The sequence below is a fragment of the Pithys albifrons genome, chromosome 4 (assembly GCF_047495875.1).
Source record: "Pithys albifrons albifrons isolate INPA30051 chromosome 4, PitAlb_v1, whole genome shotgun sequence".
NCBI classification, from domain to species: Eukaryota; Metazoa; Chordata; class Aves; order Passeriformes; family Thamnophilidae; genus Pithys; species Pithys albifrons.
The window spans coordinates 30,672,340-30,689,044 of NC_092461.1; the positions used below are offsets into that span (position 1 = coordinate 30,672,340).

Here is a 16,705-nt window from a genome sequence, read left to right on the forward strand (position 1 = left end):
GTGTTCAGCTGGAGGAGGCTGAGGCTGAAAAGTCCTTTTGAGAAGTGCAAGGGCAGGCTCAGATCTCTTCTCTCCTGTGAATGACCACTCGCAGGACGCAAGGGAAAGGCATGAAGCTGTCTTAGGGGAGGATTAGACTGGATACCAGGAAAAGGCTCTTCCCTCAGAGGATGGTCGGGCACTGAACAGGCTCCCCAGGGCAGCGCTCACAGCACCACGCCTGACAGAGCTCAAGGAGCGTTTGGACAGCACTGCCGGGCACAGGGTGGGATTCTCGGGGTGGGATCCTCGGGGCGGTCCCGTGAAGGGGCAGGAGCTGCACTGGACGGTCCCTGTGAACTCCCCATGTGCCTGCCCGACCCCGTGGCCACCCCTCATGTGGGTGCCCCTTGGCGGCCGCCCGGGCGCCGCCGTGCCCCCCCGTTACCCCGGCAACGCCCCGCCCCCTCCCGCGAGACCACGCCCACTACTGCATATTAATGAGTCATCGCCCGTGTCCCCGTGCGGGACCACGCCCCCTGTTGCATATTCATGTCACTGTGCAGATCACGCCTCCTGTTGCATATTCATGAGGCAGGGGCGGGAGGGGGCGGAAGCGGAAGCGGAAGCGGTGCCGGTTCCCCAGGTCCCGGTATAAAGCGGCCGCCGCTGCCCCGGAGCCGCTGCGCTCGCTGTGCCCGCGCCCCTTCCCCGCCGTCCTCCCTCCCCGGCCCCGCCGCCGCCTCCCCCTCCGAAGCACGGAGCAGGTCCCGGGTGCTGGGGGAGACCCGGGGGCAGGTAAGGGGGTGCTGGGGCTGTGAGGGGCGTCTGGAGCGAGGAGGAGGCGTGAGGGTGAGGGGCGGTTGGGAGCTGTGATGGGAGAAAGGAGAGGGGCTGCTGGAGGTGAGGGGTTTGTGGGAAAAGTGAGGGAGGTGAAGGGCTGAAGATGAAGGATTTGGGGTGAAGGTGAGGGGCTGAAGATGGTGAAGGATTTGGGGTGAAGGTGAGGGAGGTGAGGGGCTGAAGCTGGTGAAGGATTTGGGGTGAAGGTGAGGGAGGTGAAGGACTGAAGATGAAGGATTTGGGGTGAAGGTGAGGGGCTGAAGATGGTGAAGGATTTGGGGTGAAGGTGAGGGGCTGAAGATGGTGAAGGATTTGGGGTGAAGGTGAGGGGCTGAAGATGGTGAAGGATTTGGGGTGAAGGTGAGGGAGGTGAGGGGCTGAAGCTGGTGAAGGATTTGGGGTGAAGGTGAGGGAGGTGAAGGGCTGAAGATGAAGGATTTGGGGTGAAGGTAAGGGGCTGAAGATGGTGAAGGATTTGGGGTGAAGGTGAGGGAGGTGAGGGGCTGAAGCTGGTGAAGGATTTGGGGTGAAGGTGAGGGAGGTGAGGGGCTGAAGCTGGTGAAGGATTTGGGGTGAAGGTGAGGGAGGTGAGGGGCTGAAGCTGGTGAAGGATTTGGGGTGAAGGTGAGGGAGGTGAGGGGCTGAAGCTGGTGAAGGATTTGGGGTGAAGGTGAGGGAGGTGAGGGGCTGAAGCTGGTGAAGGATTTGGGGTGAAGGTGAGGGAGGTGAGGGGCTGAAGCTGGTGAAGGATTTGGGGTGAAGGTGAGGGAGGTGAGGGCTGAAGATGGTGAAGGATTTGGGGTGAAGGTGAGGGAGGTGAGGGCTGAAGATGGTGAAGGATTTGGGGTGAAGGTGAGGGAGGTGAGGGGCTGAAGATGGTGAAGGATTTGGGGTGAAGGTGAGGGAGGTGAGGGGCTGAAGATGGTGAAGGACTTGGGGGGAAGGTGAGGGAGGTGAGGGGCTGAAGATGGTGAAGGACTTGGGGGGAAGGTGAGGGAGGTGAGGGGCTGAAGATGGTGAAGGACTTGGGGGGAAGGTGAGGGAGGTGAGGGGCTGAAGATGGTGAAGGACTTGGGGGGAAGGTGAGGGAGGTGAGGGGCTGAAGATGGTGAAGGACTTGGGGGGAAGGTGAGGGAGGTGAGGGGCTGAAGATGGTGAAGGACTTGGGGGGAAGGTGAGGGAGGTGAGGGGCTGAAGATGGTGAAGGACTTGGGGGGAAGGTGAGGGGCTGAAGATGGTGAAGGACTTGGGGGGAAGGTGAGGGGCTGAAGATGGTGAAGGACTTGGGGGGAAGGTGAGGGGCTGAAGATGGTGAAGGACTTGGGGGGAAGGTGAGGGGCTGAAGATGGTGAAGGACTTGGGGGGAAGGTGAGGGGCTGAAGATGGTGAAGGACTTGGGGGGAAGGTGAGGGGCTGAAGATGGTGAAGGACTTGGGGGGAAGGTGAGGGGCTGAAGATGGTGAAGGACTTGGGGGGAAGGTGAGGGGCTGAAGATGGTGAAGGACTTGGGGGGAAGGTGAGGGGCTGAAGATGGTGAAGGACTTGGGGGGAAGGTGCGGGGCTGAAGATGGTGAAGGACTTGGGGGGAAGGTGCGGGGCTGAAGATGGTGAAGGACTTGGGGGGAAGGTGCGGGGCTGAAGATGGTGAAGGACTTGGGGGGAAGGTGCGGGGCTGAAGATGGTGAAGGACTTGGGGGGAAGGTGCGGGGCTGAAGATGGTGAAGGACTTGGGGGGAAGGTGCGGGGCTGAAGATGGTGAAGGACTTGGGGGGAAGGTGCGGGGCTGAAGATGGTGAAGGACTTGGGGGGAAGGTGCGGGGCTGAAGATGGTGAAGGACTTGGGGGGAAGGTGCGGGGCTGAAGATGGTGAAGGACTTGGGGGGAAGGTGCGGGGCTGAAGATGGTGAAGGACTTGGGGGGAAGGTGCGGGGCTGAAGATGGTGAAGGACTTGGGGGGAAGGTGCGGGGCTGAAGATGGTGAAGGACTTGGGGGGAAGGTGCGGGGCTGAAGATGGTGAAGGACTTGGGGGGAAGGTGCGGGGCTGAAGATGGTGAAGGACTTGGGGGGAAGGTGAGAAGCATTTTTGGGTGAAGGAGTTAAGGGGCTGGAGAGGTGAGAAAGCGAGGAGGAGCTTGGGGTGAGGAGTGTGTGAGGACATAAAAATGGGAAGAGGGTGAGGATCTTGGGGGTTGAGGGAGATGTGGGGCCACAGAGGTGGAAACTGAAAATGGTATGTGCTCTGGTGAGGGATGGGGGCAAAGGACATGTTGGGAAGGGATAGGGAATGAATGGTGGGGTGGGTAAACTGAGGTTGGAGAGACTTCCCTGGGATAGTGAGTCCCAGTGAGGTGAGGGTGGGGTGAGAAGGAAGGTGCCTCTTTTCCCCTTTGGGGTTGTGTTGGGTAGAGACTATGCCGAAAGAGGACCCGACAAAGGAACCAAAGATGGAAATTAAAGCAGTTTTTCAGACTATTAAACGTCACTAGGCTGCCATTTGAATAATTCCACACTTAGTCTGTAACCTGATCTCAGTGCTTTATCATAAAACAGTCTCCCCTTGCCTGATAGGACAGTGGGAGGGTACTGGTGAAAGAAATTAGCTCTTAACTCTTAAATCTCTCATGACAGCAGCACTTTTCCTTAGGATGATGTTATCAGTGATTTGCAGCTCTAAGATGCCTTAACTTAGCACTTCTAGCAGGTGCAGAAACTGCTTGGCCTTGAAAAATACTCTCCCTGGGGGGCAATTTTCTGTTGGAGTGATTTGCCTCCAGTATTCTCTGTATACAGAGGGGAAAAAGAAGGGGAGGAAAAGTTATAGCCAAGGCTCTGACTTGGCATTGGGTGCTGTGAGTGAGTCAGTGTTGCTGGAGCTTGGCTAATGCAGGGAATTACAAGTGGGAAAGGATAGGAAAGATACTGTGGGATGTTGGATGGAGGAATGATTTCTCCCTCAGGAAGGAAGATGTTACAAGAAGTGGATCTCCAGGGACAGGCAGCACTAGGTACAGAGCACAGACAAATAACTGCAGCATTGTGAGGATCCCTGGGAAAGAGCTGCACTGTTAGAGCATCTATCCTTTCTGCTCCATAAAAACTGCTCCAGTGGGAGCTACGTCATCCTCCACTGCCTGGATCAGACAGTGCCACTAAAATATTTAATGGAATATGGCTTGAGCAGGTGAATACTTCCTGCTTCCCTCCAGAAGTCAGGCTGTTTTTGTAAATATCTGGCAGAGGTGGTTGATGATGTGATTGCACTGGCATGGCTTGTGTGTGCCTTCTTCCCTCCCATCCCTATTGCAAAAGACAAGGTCTTCCTGGCCTGGTTTGTTTAGTGATTATCTGGATTGATCAAGTGTTCAACAGGCCTGATTTTTTCCCTTCCTAAATAAGAGGTTTCTGACAAGAGATAAAGGTATTTACTTGACATTTTGGCTATAAATACTTTCAGAAGTGCTTTTGAAGTTTGAATAGACGACACTATCTTAAGCTCCTAAGACTGCATCCAGTAGTCTCTGAGGCATCCGAAAACATCTCCGAGTTCCTGTGTCTGTCAAACGTAGTGGCAGCTGCTGTCTTGGAAGAGAGAGCTTCATTCCTTTATTAATGAGATTAAATTGGATATTTAAGGGAGTTTTCGTGACAAAATTACAATTTCCATGATGTAATGGATGGGATCAGTGGAACAGCTTCTATTTTAGTTTGCTATTTGTAATGTCAGGGACTGGTTTACACGAGCTGGCTCGTGCCTCTCCGAGCAAGTAAATGATAGCAATTCTTGTGCTCAATTATGTATGACTGTGGCATCCTCAGTAAAAGGAAAATGTAATGGCTCTGAAGAGAAACCCTCCTGTGCAGCTGCAGGTTAACTCCTGCAGGAACCTGCTGCTTTCTGGGAGCCTGTTGCTGAGAAAGGAATGAGCAGTATCTGCTGACGTGATCCTGCTTGGATGCTGTGGGGACTGCCTGCAATCGAAGGCAATCCTCCCTGCAAGCTGAAAAGTGCCTTGAAATTCAGTCTGTTTGAAGTACAGTTGTGTTGTACTGCCTTGCACTAACAAGGGAGATTGTCTTTTGCTGGAGGTGTCCTTCCCCAGTGGTGAGAAGGTGGCAAGAACACTGACTGGCAGCTGGTGAACTTGCTGCCCCTTCTGTGTCATGTTACAGCAAAAGTCATGAAGTGCAACCTTGTTCATGTGGGGCAACACAAGTGGAATATTTTTGCGGCTTCCAGCAAAGCGTGGTGTTACTCTGACTGAAGCAATGCACATGCTTGTATGTCTAAGTGCATGTGACCTTAAGTTTTCACACTGAAGCAAAGTGGAACTTTCTGAAGTAACTGCCTTCATTCCTCCATGTGGAAATACAGGCTCTGAGCAGCTTAGAGAGAGCAGGCTGAAGTTGGACCCGTCTTACAGGGCTGTGACCTCTGAGGTTAATTACCTTTAAACTCATTCCAGTCCTGGATTCACTGACAGCTAGTAAGGTAGGACTTGGTAATTTAATGTGTCTCTGCTTGCGTGCTGAGGTGGGAATGTGTGGACTCTGCCTCTATCACTGTATAAATTTAAATGGATCATTTATAAAAGTAATGAGAATGTTAACACTGGATGGTACCTGTAGAGTAATTCACCAGTGAAACTGCATCTAATGTTTGAAAAACCTTCTTAAAGTCAAAATGTGTTGCCAAATAAGTGGCTTAGTAATGATGTTGAAGCTTTGAGAGGCATTAGAAATTCCTGAGTGGGAGGATGATGGCTGGGATGACCTGCTAACTGGTAGGTAATGCCTGCAGTTGTGAACACAGCTGCACATAACTCTTTAGTGCTTTCAGCAGACACTGATTTAAGATATAAACAGCTCCTTTACACAGTGGCATTTGATCTTGTCTAGCTTAGTCTGCAGACTGCCCGTGATATACTGCTGTCACCCTTAGCTGAACACCTCATGACTCCCAGCATCAATTCCTAGGGTAGGAAGCCAGTTTCGCTCAGTCTGTGAGCATCTCTGCGTGAATGTGAGACAAAACCAGTGAAATCCTCCACGTTGCCTATGACAAGGATGAGCAGTTCCTTTGGGGCTTAGCCAGTGGTTTGTACCTCCAAACAGCACAAGCCACCCTAAAATACTCACACCAAATGACCAAACAGCATGTGTTGAGCAACAGTGCACATGTGCTGGTGTCATGTTTGAGATGAAAACAAGCTTCACTTGCCCTTCAAACTGACTGCAATGTGATGGGCTACTTTTAATAGTGTCAAAGCACTGAACCAGAGGCAAAGCTATTGGAGTTGAAATGGAGCTTTCCAGTTGATCTGCCAGGAGAGCTGCTGTGGAAGCAACGAGGCTGTTGTGACCAAGGGGAAGCTTTAGCAGCTTGCAGAGTAACAAGTAACATGAGGAACTGTTTGTCCTGCATTTAAGTTTTTGCAGAGGTCACTCCCATGACCTTTATATCTGTAATATTTGCAAGATCCCAGGCTGGGACCTATTCCTACTAAAGGCATAAGATTCATCCAGACTGCAATGGAACAGCCTTGTGTGCAGTTCTTCCCCTTAAAGATGGGTTAACTGATTTGATACCTATTCTGTTGCAGCTCCTGATGCTTCAGCTTAGTGTCAGCCTTACTGAGCACTTCTATTCAACAGTAGTTCATCAACTTGAGGTGCAGAGTGCAGTGGTCATTGCTTAGTTTAATACACCAGCAGGAAAGGTAGGAGTGTTTGAAACAATACTTCTCATGAGCAGATCATTTACACCTTCTGGTAACTCCTGTGCTGAGTCCAATACTTTTTTAGTGGAGTTGTGTGTTTAGGTCTCCATGCAAAAGGAGAAAACAAATCATTCTGGCAAGTGCAGTTGTCAAAGCTGAAGCAGAGTTCTGTCAGGATGAGTGACACCACGTGTGTAGCTTGACAGATAGCTCATGTTTCAGCCTGAGAGTCACCTTCCAGACAGCAGATCCTGGAGAGCCCAGAAACCAGGCCTGGAAGCAGACACTGTTAAGCTGTGGAGTGCTGTGAACTAAAGACTTAGCATGTTTTTAGTAAGCTGCTGCTGGTCAGGCGACTCTTACAGTCAGCAACGTATCAGTTACCCACACACCTTGTTTGGGTCACAGCCCTGCTGGGAGTAGCCACCCAAAACTGCTATCCTGTCCTGCATCTGGGACTGTGAGGGGCTCTTGAATCCAAGCACTGCATAATTATTGCTATTCTGAATAAAGTGATGACTCTGAAGTGTGGCATGGAAGCATAATACTCCTCTGAGTGCAACAAGATACTCTGCCTGAAGAAGAGCTGAGTTCATACTATTAAATGTAGACCTCAGATAGAGTTGCCTGAGACTGAATTTGCCTCCAGTTAAAAGCTGAACTTGAGGCACCTCAGTGGTGGGTTCAGAGCACTGCAGTGTCTGAGCCACGCACGGAGTGGTTTGTGCTGTGAACTGGCACACAGGAGCTGCTCACTAAAGCCCCTTGTTGCTGGTGCTTCCAACAAGTGCTGTGCAGTCGTGTTGCCTGCAACTGGCACACGGCTTTATAACAACTTGGGAGAGGCAGCCAGGTTTCCTCATCAAACTTGTGCTTGGCAAGTGACTCTGGCAAGCACCAGGACACAAGGCTTTTGTTGGCTAATGACTGGGTTTGGCCTGGGAGCTGCTCCTGACCTTAGTTTGGCCCTCAGTGGCACGTAATCTGCTTGAACATCAGTCTGTGTATAGATGATGGGACATTGATCTCCACAGTTTGGACAACTAATAAAACTTAAAACCCAGTTAAATCTGGGGAAGGCTTATTTCCAGGACTCCCATTTATGATGGCAGTCCCGTGGTGTAATGGTGAGCACTCCGGACTCTGATCACAAGGTCGTGAGTTCGACTCTCAGTGGAGACCGTACCGGGCAGTTCAATGCCTCCCTGCCATCCAATCCTGTCAGATCTCGGATACTCAGCAGGGTCAGCCCCAGTTAGTACCGGGTGCTGAAGACAGTCCTGAGGACTTCACTGTCACTGTCCAAGCTCGGTCAGCCGCTCGCTCAGCCGTGGCAGATGGACCTTGGGACTTAAACGGTGGGGCCAGTTCTGTGCACGCTGTGCCTCACCTAAAAAATCCACTGCGCAGGCTCGAAGGGCACACACCCACCTGGGGAGAGCCCTTCCCAAATCTTCTTTCGCAAAGTTTGGCCATACATTTATGAAGGATACAGACTATTAAACTAGTCTCTTTTGCTTTAGGAGACCTTGCTGGCCCAACACTTTAGGTTTCACTCAGTCTCCTTTGCAGTGACTAATCTGGTGGCCTGACGTGCTCTGGGATGGACTGAGACATCCTTTCCTTGACTGAAATTGTCAGTCAACAGCTGCTGCTTGTGTAGCAAGGCATAAAAGGGTAGGAGAGTAGCCCTAAGGAATAGACTAAGGATGCTTTTAAAGAAAATCTTCGTGTATCAATGGCAGCAGAAAAGTGTTACCCCAAATTGTTTTGCTGAACTATGTCTGAGGTGGATTTTATCAGTGTTCTGGGGAGAGCAAGGCTGGTGCTGTCAGAATGGAGAGAGGACCTAGTTTCCTCATCTTGTTTGAAATGAGAGCTCTGATGTTTTTGTAACTGAAATTGAAACCAGTGTTATGCTGACCCTGCATATTTTCTATCCTCTGCTGGCTGGCCTGGACTACTTCTGCATGCAGTATAGTTCATTTATTTTGGAGACTTGAAAACAAGCCATTATCACCCTTCGGTGCCGGATAAATAAATGATCTAACTGGAGGCCGAACCCAAAGTGCTCTTTTACAAAAGCACAACTGCATGTCACACTTATCTTCTGCATTCTGTCCTTGAATATGTGATCAGTCTTTCTGGACCGCGTCCAGAAACCAGTGGCTTAACCCAGCAAGCGATGACTGCAGAGCAGTCAGATTTCTGTGCCACTTAATTTCCTATCATCACTTATGCTCAGCAAACAGTTTTCCAGAATACACTTAATCTGTTTAACCTCCAACTTGCTTATCAATCATATGGGAGTACAAATAGCAAGAAGAGGAACTGCTGCTAAATAGGCTTGATACTGGATCTTTCCTTCCAGGTAATGAGAGTTTCAGGGGTTTGTTGGTTTTTTGTGTGGGGAGGGAGAAGGAACATACTCAGGGTAAAAAATACTCCTCCCATTTTATGAGGGGAATATCTGAGCAAGCACACTGGCCTGAGCAGTCTGGCTCTGGGTACTCCCAGAGGAGTGATTTGACAGTCTGAACTATTGCTCCTTAGAGTAGTGTGGTTGGCCAGCTAACTCCCAAGAGTTCAAAAAGTAACCCAAAACAAATGCACAACTTGTCTTAACACCAGCACATCTAGTGCACATGTCCCGTTTGCTGTCTGAAATGTATCTGGGGGAATCAGCTCGTGCTATAGGCTTGTTCTCTTTCTTGGCTCTTGTTCTGCTTCTAACTTTGGTGTAGGGAGGGAAAGGGCTTACACTTCTCAGTGCTGGAGGTATCCTGATTGTTTCCAACATCGCAGCACTTCCACCTGCCTAAAAATCAAAGCATTTCCTTCAGTGGGCTGCAAAAGAGTGATTGGGCAGTTAGTTATCTGTTCCCATCTATTTCTGGCCAAAGGAGCTTGTTCTGCTGCTTTGCTTTTGAATCACCTTTCCAAGTTGTCACCTTGTTTTGTGTGTTCAAAACTCTTCATGTGCAGCTGCACAGTAGTAGATCTCTCAGCCAACAGCAGAAATTGAATTGAATCAGCTCAGGTGTGTCCTCTTTCAAATGGTCACTGCTGTAGTTTGTGTGACAGTTCAGGGTGCCATTTGAAAATGGGCCTTTTGACCCTACAGTTCTAGTGGGTTCAAATCTTTGTATGGCATGGCCTGGGCACTACCATGGCTGGGTAGTAGCCCCCAGTTAAGCTGTACATAAAAGGATTTGGGTTCCCATACAGTGAATTTTGTCCTAACATCTTCCACAGTGGCTGTGGGCTTGTATTATACTGTTAGAAATTATTTTACTAGTTGGGAACAGCAGGATATACTCATGGGCACGTAATAGTCTTTGGTGTGATGACTTAAGGTAAAGCCTCTCTGCTTTGTCTCAGGATATTCTCAGCCTGTTCATGGCTAGAGCTCACTAATATCACTTTGTCTATGTAAAACCTAATGAGTCTCAGGGATGTTCAGTATAAACTTGATTGTGTACACCTTGAACAGATTGCTTTGCATCATCCTACCTCTGTACAAGTCCCTTCATGGAAAGATACGATTACACACAAAAAAACCAAACCAAGAAAAAACTCACCACACAAAACCCCCCCAACAAAACAAATAAAAAAGAAAACCAATAACTGCAAACTACTAAACATGTACTTTTATCAGACTACAAACTTTCACCTCATTCCAGCAGCCCAACCTGCACAGTATTTCCCTGACCTGCACGTAGTAGCTTTCCCTTCCTCATCAACTATGCTCCTAAATTAACACTTTGCAAGAGGTCAGTTCCAGTGCTGTGTGAAGGCTGGTTACTGAGTAACTGTTGGAACTAATGTGTGAATTTATCACTGGAACAATAATGGCTACACTGTTCCCTGCACTTCAGCCTCTCCCAGAGCTTCTGGTCAGCAGACTCGCTGTCTGGGTGGCCCTGTAAGGAGCCTGTGTATTGCTGAGTGTCTCTCTTGCAGGATCCTTCAGGGAACCTGACAAGTTGCCTTGATTGTGGATCACAGCCTCCTTTTCCTGTTTGGAAGTTGATGTGCCCCTGAAGGTCTTTGGTTTCTGAGGGTTGGGAGCTTTCCTGGTTACAGCCACTTGGTGGGAAGTGGCCCGTGGACAAACATCCCTACTGGGGAAAGCTTTGAGTCCCCACATAGTAATTACTGTATTGACTGGATTTATAGATGCACCATGGCTTACACAAGACAAATTCTTCAAGTAGGGAATAAGATTTCAGCTTTACATGCAGAAATTGCTGCTGTCAAATGATTTGGAGATCTCACCTTAGGAAACAGGCTGAGAAAGCTGCTGCAGTTCTGTGCTTGAGGCATGCTCAGGAAAATTGCTTTGTGTGTGAAAAAGTCTGGTCTGGAGGTGTTGGTAATGGCTCCCCAAGCTTCCATACTAAAAGTATATTGACTAATAAGGGCAGAGTCTGGTATTACTGTGTTTGAATACTTCAGCTCTGTATTTATTACATCTCCAAGCAATTTTCTGCCCACCCTGCACCTAAAGTGGTGTGGTCAGGGTGGCAATGCTGTGCAAAAGAAAGCAACACTCTGTTATCTTCAGTAGCAGCATTCAGCTCATTAATATTGCACTACCTCTAACTTGGAAAGTGAGTTGGAAGCCTGCCTGTGGCAAATATTAAATAAAAATGGGCTCCTTCTTTTTGCATCAATGACTGTCCAGCATAATTTTTAATTCTTACTTGGTGCAGTTATGCCAGTGCCATTATAATGCTTCATTTTCTTGCTAGCTGTCGATGTAGGGATTAAATAACCCTTTCTCATTGTCTGGGTAATAGTCATATCTTTTTAAAGAATGAGAATAACAAGAACACTGGCCAATTCTTGGCTTTCACCAGAGAAATGTTTTAAATGTTGGACTAAACTGAGAGCAAAGCAGGAAGCCAAGGCTGGAAACTTCTCTGCTCCATCCTATCTGATAAGGCAAGAGCCCAGAACTTTCCTTCATTAATTTGTGAGCCTCACAGGACAACCTGGAGCTCTAAGTTGCTTGATGTGAGGAGCAAGACTAAAGCTACACAGAGCAGATTTTTTGCATCTGGAAGAGCCCGTGGGTGATTATATCTCACATTGCTGATATATGGGCCTGTAACATAATGTTGGATCTCTACCCTCCCCAGACAGAAGTTTAGGCACAGAATTAGACTGTGGATCAGGCAGGCAAAGCCTGAAGGTCTGGGTAGCTTTTTTCCTCAGTTAGGTGCAGTATCACCCACGGCATGTGTGGGTGGGATGTATCCAGAGTGACAGACGAGTGTCATGTTTGCAGTCTGGTGGGATTTGAAGTATGGCTCTAGTGTGGAACTGCCAGTGCTTCTGAAATCAGCCTAATCTCAACAAATGGCAGTCAGGCCCGCTCCTCCTGGTAGGAAGTGTTTAATAAAAAGCATGTGAGAGGGTCACATACATGTGTGCAGTTTATTTTCTGTTCAGCAGAGAAGTCTGGGATCAGGCCATTCAAGATCCTGCCCAGATGGCTGACTTGCCCCACGTGTGTCCTGAAGTAAACTGGAGCCTGTTTGGATTGCATTATTTCTCAGAAGGAATTTACATTTTGTACCTGGGAAAACCTGTCCATGCTAATTTCAGTTCCATGTTTTGAAGGCTGGCAGCACATTATTTGCAGAGCTTTGCTCTCCATGCCAGTGAAGGTTTCAGCCTGGTTGGTGCTCACTGTTGCAGGACAAGTATTCTTCCATCAGGCAAAATACAGGATATAGTTGCACATTTTATATTCACTCTGTTTCTCCACACGTCACATCTGAGTGATGAGCAAGGGCTCACTAAGGGCTTAGAGGAAGATGCAAAACCTTTGCTGGCCCAGACTTGTTGTCTGTAGTCCATGTGACCTGCAGTGTGTGCAAGTAGGAAGAATTTTACAGGCCCCACACTAATTCTTCTCGTTCAGGATTTGGTGAGAGCACAGTGCTAATAATGCCAAGGTTGTGGGTCTGATCCCCATATGGACCATCCACTGAAGAGCTGGATTCGGTGATCCTTGTGGGTCCCTTCCAACTCAGAATATTATGTGATTTAGTTTTTCCTGCTAAACTAGGAACTTGTCATCCCCTAAGTGTCTCTTCCAATTAACTTAAACTCACTGCAGCTCGATTTCAAACCACAATGTAAGATAAGGATAGTAATGTCACATCACAGCTGTTTTAATGTGGAATTGAAACCTAAATGTAAGTATCTTTTGGCTTAAAAGGAAAGCTTTAAAACAAAATGGAAGTGACCTTTTGAATTATGACTGTTTTACTGTATGATCACCTGTACTTCTCCAGAGAATTTTATGGGTCAAAAGTCTGCCCATGTGTTTTGCAGAAATACTTATATAGAGGTAATACATTGAACTTTGAAATTTGTTGCTGGAAGAATAAAAGCTTAAAGCTCTTACAGGATGATAAATGTATTTCACTTAAATAAGAGGGATGTGGTGCCCCTGGTTTATCTATTATAAATTTTAACTGCTGTACAAAGCAACATTAAAATATTTCAAGTCTGTTTAGGCTCTTAACCTAAAACACCTAAGGATTTGTTATGCTCAACTGCTGATTGCTTTAATCAAACCTTATTCCTCCCAAAAACCTGGCAGGTGCTTGTTCAAATGGTAAACACATTAGTTTATTGCATAAGATGGTCCTGTAATTGAAAAAGTAAAATGACTAAGCACAATGTTCTCAGTAAAGATGCCAAAATAGAATACAGCCCAGAAGGGCAAACCACAGTTTTCATTAAAATAAGTTTCAATAACCATGAAATTCATCACCCTGAGGGCTTCCTCACTCTGACAAGTAATTACAGTGTAAAATGTCAAATTCCTCTATGTACTGACCAGTAACTTGCATCAACATTAAGATCTTTTTTTAGTCACATACTGATGTACTTTCTTGTTCACAAGCTGCAAGAAGTTTTCTTTCTCACCTTCCTGTGCTGCTGCTGAAGGCTCCCACCTACACATGCAGCACTTGCAAATGTCTGTGCCTTTGTGGGTCCTGGTGGGTGGGAGATCGTGTGTGTGCTCACGGGTGAAGATGCAGGAATGGCAGGGAGCAGCCTCAGCTTGTGGAGCCATGAGAAGCTGATCCAGGAGTGTGGCAAGGAAGGAGTGAACCTGCCTGTTGTCTTCCTCATGATGGGTAACAACACTTCTGTTACTGCTAGCATGTAAAATATGTGAAATATGCTCTAGTTCTGGTTACAGCTTGGGCCTTCTGATGAAGGAGAGTTCACATCATATTGTCCTTCCAACAGCTGTCACATGTGAAACCCTCTGTCAAGCCTTTGTTTAGATAAGTAGAATAATTTCATGCCCTTCAGTAGTCATGTCTTCTGGCTCCTGTCCTCTCTTATTATTTCCTCTCTGAGTTTTTTCTGGTTGGCTCAATCTGATGCGCAGAGTGCTTTGCTCACTGAAGTGTTTGGCTTGAGTGTTGTTGTGATTGATGAGGAATTATGAGTCATGTGAGGTGCTCCTCACCTCCAAGAGAACACTAGCACAAAAATGAGTACCTCCTTTCACCAGGATACTGACTTGGATTCTGCTCCCTGCTGTAATCCACTGGTCTTCCTGAAAAATGTGTTATCCCTTCTCCAGTTAGGCTCCATTTCAATAAATGTGTGCTTGGGTTTGTTTTTATTTCACACTATCCTTTGCAATCCTTACACATCTCTGTTCTCTAAACCCACTCTCAGGGCATGAGCTGATAATGCTTCTGGAGCAGCTCTGGAAAGCCCAGTTGGAAACACTGGAGTCAGCTGCTTTTCACAACAAAAGTTTTGGGACTTGTAATGTGCTCTAAGTCCATCTGAGTGTCCTGCCCACTGCTGTGGTGCTTCATCTAAGGCTGACAGAGCCTGAATATAGAGATGCATGGCACAGACTACTGCTTTTTAGTGAGACCTGTGAAACCCTGCATGACTGCTGCCAGCTTTTCAGGGTAGGATTTTTTCCTGCAAGACTTCTTGGTTGACTCAACCAGGCAATTCTGGTTGTCTAGAACCAATTCTAAAGTCTCTAACTGGAACCAGAGGGCTATAACAAGGCATCTAATAATATGCCAAAGTGCTTACAAAGGCTTTTAGAAAGTCTGGGGAAAATTGATGTCACCCCAGCATGACCAGGATTACTGCCAGTTGCTCAAAGCCTCATTCACTTGGTATTTTTTGTTTACCTGCTCTCCACACCCACATACTTTGAGCAGGTGTAGCAGTTCAAATGCTTAGGACTAATACGCACATCACTATACCAAGAAAGCAACTTTTTGTCTGCTTTTCAAGGACTCTGCCAAGTACATGGTAAAGCTGAATGACAAGTCCATTAATTCCAACAAGCTGTTGCCTATAAACACCTTGTAGACAGTGAGGGAATGAGCCCAAAGCAGCAAAATAATTCAGAGGTGAATGTGCTATCCTTTATCAACTCCATGGGTGATAAATGGATTTAGCTGGTTCTGATGTTAGACAAAGGAATCTGTGTTAACTGTCTTCATGGGAACTGGGTTGGAAGCCAAGCCACTATCTTGTTCCAGAATAAACTGATAAGAGAATGTATTCAGTTAAAAGTTGAGCAGTTCTTTAAAGAAATAATCTTAAGACCTAAAACTCTTTGAGGAGTTGAGATTAGGTAGTGTTTTGTGCAGTGTTCAGTCAAGTACCTGACTTTAATTTTTCAACTTTTAACTCATTCCTTTGTTGCAGAAATTACGACTGTCCTGCTGTTTTCTCTCACAGATGCAAACTTGTGACTTCCCCTGTAGCACAGAAAGAAAACTCCCCTCTGAAATTCACCTAGTCAGGAACCCCAAACAGCTTCAGCCAGGTATTTGTGTGTTCACATCATACTTTGCCCTCTGCCATTAGTGACGTTCCTTGCTTGGCATGCTCCTGTGGGCAGTTGCCATCTCCTGGAAGATGGACATCAAGTCAGTTTTGAAAATGGAGAAATTTCATATATTATTGCAAATAGAAGCTTGCAATAGTGAGTTGCAAGTTGATTAGGAGTGACAGATCAGGGAGCTGGAAATGTGGCATCTGGAATAGTGTGGGTCAGACTCAGACTTCCAGAGGAGCAGGGAGAAGAGTCTTCATCCATTGTACTTTTGGGATCAGAGAACAGGAAGCACTGAGAGCTTACAGAACTGTGTCCTACCTTGTGGTGTGCCTGTTCTACTGCTGAACCACAGAGATGATTAAACCAGAGAAAAGAGTGCAGCCTAAAAGTCTTGTACTGGTATTTCTTCTACCAGATGAGTAGAACAGCAGAGATGAATCCAGATTGAATGTGAGTGGAGCAAGATGAGGAAAAGTCAGTGATGCAACCACAGACTTTAAGCAGCATAGTAAAGGTGTGTGTGTGACAGAAGATGAATGAGAGCTATTTAACTCTCTTCACGAAGCCCACACTGTTGCTAGATGTTATTGCTTAAGTTTAGGGAATGCTCCTGTCAAACTGCTGAAATGCATAAGCAGGGAGTTGCAGGGCATTGAAGGCATCATTCATGGCAGCTCTTCCTCTCATGTGTTCTGGAATAGCTCTACAGCCCCTCAGACGGGAGGTCCTTTAATGTCAGGTTAGACTAATCTTAAGACTTGTCTGAGGAAGACAATTCTGTTCCTGTTTAACCTTCAAGTCAACACCCACCAAATTTCACTGTCCAAGCTGTAGCTGATGTGCCTTTTCAAAAGGTGATACTCAAAGTCTTCATCTGTAGTCACCTGACCATTCTGGGTCCTGAATTTCAGTGGTAGCTGTTACTGGCACCTGCTCGTGTGGGCTGTGGAGTCCCTTTCACACTCCCTCCTCTGAAGATGGCTTGCACTAACTGCATGTGTCTTTAAGCAGTAACGGCACAAACCCAGACTTACCTTGTCAGGTGTTCTGGTTGCTGCTTCTTTCTCTGGATTTTCCCTTTGACTTGAGATGTCAGGATCTATCCAGTGTAATAAAATGAGCCACAAAGATTGCTTGTTCTCTGAGTGCACTTCTCAGAGAGGATCCCATGCCTGAGAGGATATTAGATGTCTGGTAGGATAACCTGCCAGCTCAGCTGTTACATTTCAATATTGTGCTGTTCTGTGCACTGGAATTTTGGCATTTCCCTCATTTTGCTCTTTTCACGTGCTGCCTGCAAGTATTAAA

General features: G+C 47.3%; 1 protein-coding gene across 3 annotated transcripts in view; it reads left to right on the plus strand.

Moving 5' to 3' along the window:
* SLC45A4 (solute carrier family 45 member 4) overlaps window positions 1–16,705 on the plus strand; it is an 87,438-nt gene that overhangs the window by 21,400 nt on the left and 49,333 nt on the right. Inside the window, exon 1 of one of the 3 annotated variants that reach the window (XM_071553761.1) lies at window positions 621–777. The exons of the other annotated variants lie outside the window; for them this stretch is intronic. The gene's annotated coding sequence lies outside the window, so the exon portion shown is untranslated. Of the gene's footprint in view, window positions 1–620; window positions 778–16,705 lie in introns of those variants that run through there. 3 annotated transcript variants of the gene reach the window in all.